Source organism: Myotis nattereri (assembly GCF_964212035.1).
Source record: "Myotis nattereri genome assembly, chromosome: 7".
NCBI lineage: Eukaryota > Metazoa > Chordata > Mammalia > Chiroptera > Vespertilionidae > Myotis > Myotis nattereri.
Genome location: NC_138082.1, coordinates 2,534,739 through 2,540,953, shown reverse-complemented (window position 1 = coordinate 2,540,953; position 6,215 = coordinate 2,534,739).

The following is a 6,215-nucleotide window of genomic DNA, read 5'->3' as shown; positions in this document are numbered from 1 at the left end:
AACAACTTATTTTGTCACCAGTCCTCTGTTTTGATCGTGTGTTTTGGTCTCTGGGAAGGGCCACAGCCTCTTGGTGACCCGTCATGGCTGTGTCGCTCTCGTGGCGGGGGGCGGGGGGCGGGGCGGGGGGGGGATAGTGAGCGCGAGGCCCGGCCCCCTTGCTTGGCCCGGGAGGGACGCATGAAGCTCCGAGTTCTCTGTTCTCTTCGGGAACTGGGGGTGGTGGCATAAAGCCAGCTCTGCCCACCTCCCCGCCGTCCTGGTGGAGGCAAATCCCACGGAAGCACTTCGGGGACTGGAAGACGGGGGAGTCTCCTATCACTAGAAGTGGAGCCTAACCCATGACAGCTGAAACAGGTTCCGCCCGGCCGGCGTGGCTCAGGGGCTGAGCATGGGCCTAGGAACCAGGAGGTCACGGTTTGATTCCTGGCCAGGGCACATGCCTGGGTTTCGGGCTCAATCCTCAGTCGGGGGCGTGCAGGAGGCAGCCGATCCATGATTCTCTGTCATCATGGATGTTTCTCTCCCTTCCTCTCTGAAATCAATAAAAATATATTTAAAAAAATAGATTCCTGCTGATCTTCCCGAGAGTAGAGCCACAGTCTATATTCAACACATGTTTACTGATGGGTGCCCCCATGTACTGGGGGTGCATTTGTGACTCACACAGGATCAGAGGCGCCTTTTCTTCACCCTAAGTTGGGAGCTTGGGAGCCTGTGGCCTCACCCCCCAGCTACTGATCTGCGCGTGACTTCTGCACAGACTGCAGAGGCCTCCGCTGGGCTGGCTGCTGCCTGGAACCCATCCCTGACTCTCCCAGGGGGCGGAGCCGGGGCTGGAGATCTGCCCTGAGCGTTTGCAGCTGTGACTGAGGGCCGGTGACCTTGTGAAATGAATAGGAACATGCTAGCCAAGGAAAGGCTCAGCTCCTCACTCGGGCCTCTTGCCAGGCTGTGGGCCTGGGAGAGAGGGCCCGTGTGGGAGGAAGGAGCTTGACATTGCCGAGTTAAGAGGAGTGTTACAGCTGCCCCTTCTCTTCGCGCGGGGAGTGCGTTCAGGGCAGGAAGAGGAGGGGCATGGAGGAGTAGCTGCTGGGCTGGGCGGCTTTTGCTGCTGATCCTCAAGGGCACAGAGGAGGATGGGGTAGGTGATGAGGTGGGCATCTCTCTGGTGTGTTTCTAAATGGCAGAACGAACTCAAATCCATGTAAGGCCAATCAGCTACGGCAGACGAGGGGAGTAGTTAGATGTAGGAGGACAGCCTTTTCGTTAACACGTCGGTGCATTTCACAAAAGTATCACATTTAAGTGTTTCCACTTAAAAGCAAATTCCTCACTTTAAAAAAATATATTTTTACTGATCTCAGAGAGGAAGGGAGGAAGAGAGGAAACATCAATGATGAGAGAGAATCATGGATCGGCTGCCTCCTGCAGGCCCCCCATTGGGGATCCAGCTCACAACCTGGGCCTGTGCCCTGACCGGGAATCAAACCATGACCTTCTGGTTCATAGGTCCAGGCTAACCACTGAGCCATGCTGGCCGGGCCCTCACTTTTTTTCATGCTTTTTACTATTCTATGCTGACTTCTTACTGTGGTTATTCAGCTATTTCAACATGGACATCCTGTGTTTGCCCACCAAACACAGGAATGCTAGCTATATTCACTTCAATAAGGAAATATGCATTACCCCCCCTTTTTTTTTTCTTGAAACCTTTGGCTTCCTTGATATTCCTTTTGTTACTGAGCCCCCTTTATTAAAAAAGGGACTATAAGGGTGTAAGTAAGTGCCGGGAGCCGGTCCATCCTTGCTGTTTCAAAGGACCTGGCATATATGGCATACTGTTCTTAATATGTTTGCTCACCTTCTAGGCACTATGTGTTTTAACCAAGGTCACCTCTCTGAGAAAGGTTGTTTCCCCAGGTAGGGATTTTCCCCTGAAGTTAGGGAGGGAATAAAACCTCTTAACTAAGTGCCAGGCGGGTAATTAATCACTTTAACTACGAACAATCATGCTTAAGCTACATAATCTTTACTCCCTGGAATGGAGATAAGAAACGCCCTAACCTTTGTAATAGAGATTGATAGGATTGGAATCAACTGGTATAAATACAGATGTAAGAACACAGAACGGAGAGAGACAGAACCTAGGCACAGAACCTACACAGAACGTTCTCTAGAGACAGAAGAACTTCGCTGGAGAGAACATGGCAAAAGATCCTGGACAGAAACTGGCCTCAGAACCTAGAGACAGAACCTAGCGAGAGAACATAGCAAAAGATCCTGGACTGAACCTGACTACAGAAATTGGCAAGAGAACCTGACTAGAACCTGGTGACTGAACCTGGCCTGAGAACCTGGACAGAACCTGGCTGGAGAACCTAGTGAGGGAACTTGGCTACAGAACCTGGCTGGAGAACCTGGCTGGAGAACCTGGCTGGAGAACCTAGCAAGACAACATGGACACAGAACCTGGCTGGAGATCCAGAGCAGAACCTCTCTGGAGATCCAGACCAGAACTTGGCTGGAGATCCTGGCTAGAGATCCTGGCTAGGCTGCTGATCAACTGAACGCTGTCTCCGTGTCATTCCTTCTTCGCCGACTCCATCCACACCTTTGGGGACCCCTGGACACGCTGGGGTTGGACCCCGGCAAGTAAGAAATTACTTTCCGACTCACCATAAGACAAAAAGCAGTGCCCGAGGGGCTGTTGGGGAGGCAGAGTGTGGGCAGAGTTGTGGTGAGCAGGAGGGCAGGCGCCAGGCTGAGAGGCCGCCCTCAGCAATCCCAGCTGCCCGGCAGGAATGTGGGCCCTGTGTCCGCAGATCTTTTGATCTTTCAAGAGAGTGATTGAACGTAGACCCATGAACCAGGAGGTCAGGGTTCAATTCCCGGTCAGGGCACTGGCCTGGGTTACTGACTTGATCCCCAGTACTGGGCGTGCAGGAGGCAGCCGATCAATGATCCTCTCTCATCACTGATGTTTCTATCTCTCTCTCCCTCCCTCTCTAAAATCAATAAAAAATATATTTAAAAAACAACAAGAGAAGCTGAGAATCTTGAGTTTGATGTTAAATCTCAAAATTTTAAATACTGGCAACTAATTTAAAAATGCTTTTCTAGTCAAATAAAAATACATCTGTGGACTACCCGCTAGTCACCCTTGGGCTGCCATTTTTTATTTTATTTTATTTTTTTAGCTTTTCTCTAAGAGATTGGTTTGTGAACAAGAGAATGGTATTTGAATAAAGTGTAGGAAGAGAGGAGATATATATATGCAAAAATTGTGGAGTATAGCAAACAAGAAAAAATGGGGCAAACACATGTTTGTAGTGAAAAATGTCCAACTATTGGGCATTTAAAAATAAAAAAATCAATGGCATATTGATGTCAGTGAGAATTCTGCCCCATACTAGCTCCTTGTTCTGTGTGTTGTTTGCACTGATGGGTTAAAGGATAATGATTATTTATTAAAAAGGTTAATGATTCTTTAACTTAAAACACACACCAATGTTTAAAGCTGTCTGAATTATGAGTATAGTGTGCTCCTGTTTTAACAAAGAAAGCACAGAATTTTAAATTGTCTGGATCCGGGCTTCCTGCCCACTCCCTCAATTCTCAGAAGTCCTCACTGTGAGCCGTTGAATGTATCTTTATGGATAATCTCTCCAAAATGAAGTTACAAGAAATAAAGTCTCACTTGGTTTGTTTACCAAGATTATATTGCTACCTATCTATATCTGTCGACTAACCAATCAATATATATTGCGCCCCCCCCCCCCCCGAATTCTGAGGGTTAAAGTTATGTTTGCATTAAGACTCTTGTTATAGTAATTAAAATAAAAATATATATAGAACAGGGTAATTAAAAACTTCGAAAACACAGAAGTAGGCATACACATTACCTAGTCTAATGTGTTGATTCTGACAGAAATAAATTTAGTCTGAGATTCCTTTCAACCAAGACTAACAACTCCTGAGTTTTGCCTTTTTCGTCCCAAATGACACTTACTGAAAACCCGTTTCCAGTTAAATATTGCTTCTTTTCAAATAGTGCCTCTTTTTCTCTTTTGACCTGCTTTTCAGAAAAATCTCTGCTATCAGAACACTTTTTTGTTTTGATTTACAAAACAGCAATTCGAAGACGAGAGTCCAGACGTTAGAAGAACCCATGACGTTTCTCACGAACCAGCCTGGCCTGGCGACAGGAAGCCATGACTGGAAGGCTGAGTGACTTTTTGCCTTGTATGGGGATGTGTTTACATTTTCCAAGTCCAAAAGGGAGCAAATATTTTATCCAAAGAGCGAACGAAGGAGAGTTCAAAGTACAGGTAAGCGCTTCCCGCCATGGTCTTCGCCGGCCTCTGGCTGAGCGCGTGCAGGGTTCCCTATCGGACACGCTCCTTCCTGCGTGGACCGGGCGAGCGGCCCTGGGGGTCCTGGGCTGCGGTGCGCAGACTCGTCCGGAGAGCGGCTGTCCTGCCCCGTGTGAGTGTGAGCCGCGAGGACAGCCCAGGCGCTCGCGAGATGCAGGGCCCTGGAGGTGGGGGCGGGCCACTGTTCTATAGGAAGCAGAATACCCCGGGAGAGACAGATGTTTTGCAGAACTCAGTTTCAGAGATCTTACAGCAAATAACTCCTAATAAGCAGGACTTGGTCACATGGTAAATTACACCGAAAGGAACGCTTGAACTTGGTGTATGTATATTCCAAAACGAATGGTGGTTCACTGATAGACCGACGTAACTTCTATTGAGGGCAATGTATTGACCAAATAGATACAGATCTTCTTGTCTATTCTTTCTAAAGCATTTAAGTAAAAGACACGACCTGGAATGGAACTAACATTTAAACATCTTTTACTTCTCAGCACTTTCTTCACTTAATCCTCACCACAACATTATATGCGCTTACTAGGTGAGTCCTAGAACAAGTGCCCTGAGCTTACAGCTGGGAGTGGCAGATTCCAAACCCATTCCTGCCTCTCCTCAAAGGCTGTCTTCTCTCCTCCAGACCCCACAACCCCAGCAGGACCTCTTTCTAATGGGCAGGTTCAGAAAATCCGTAATGTCCTTCAGGGATCCACTTGTTCATGGCAAGCACTTCAGCTTACACCATGAAATGAGGATAACTCAATTAACCGATCCATTAAGCACGAGGATTTCTAAATGTGTTTCCAGGGAGCTGAAGTTTCCCCCCAATATTGATAGATGGCACAAGTTCTAAATATCTCGGTAGGTGCCTGTGCAGAGCCTACAATACCATGGGGCCCTTCTAGTTCCTTGTGAGGCTGAACAGGGAAATGGTTAGGGGCGGCGGAGAGACCTGGGTCTGAGTGTTGGTCTTGCCGATTACTAGCTTCTGTGTTCTTGGGAAAATTGTTTAGTTTCCCTAAACTTCTGTGTTTGTGCAATGGGAGTGGGAATACCTGTCTCATAGGAGATTGGCACTCTGAGCCCAGTACCTGGTATGCATAGTTCTCTTAAATTCATAGGAGGAAAAATTGAGGATATGATTTCTTTCAGTATAAGTTGTTACCAATTAATTTTACCTGTTGATTGTTTTTCAAATGTGACATATTCATTTGGATAGTGGAAGTCAACACAGAGTGTCTAGAATAGTGGTTCTCAACCTTGGCTGCACATTAGAATCACCTGGGAATCTTGTTAAAATCATGATTTCTGGGCCTCATCCTCCAGAAATTCTGTTTCTCTGTTACTAATGTTGTGGCCTCAGCCCATAACAAAGAAACAGAATTTCTGGAGGATGGGGCCCAGAAAGTAGGATTTTAAAAAGATTCCCAGGTGATTCTAATGTGCAGCCAAGGTTGAGAGCCGCTGGTCTAGAACGAAGGAGAGAGGAACAGAGGGGGGAGGGTGGCGGAGGAGGGAGAGATGCCGGAGGGAGCACACTGGGGGGAAGAGAGAGGAAATGCTCAGGTCCTTAGCCACAGGCAGTCAATGGGGCACAGGTATTTATCCACCCTTCCTCCTCCAGCCACTGAAACGCCAGGAAGAGAGCACCAGCCCTCAGCGTGCTCCTCTGAGAACAGGCGAACCCTTTCCAGATCAGAGATAAATGCCTGGCGGAGGAAGACAAGGGGAACATGTTTACCGACAGGCCCCGGCCCAGAAGGCTGAGCACAGGTGTGAGGTCTGAGCGGCCTTTCCCGGAAAAGCCTGGGTTGGCAGGCACCTGAGAGTCAGTGAGGGAGG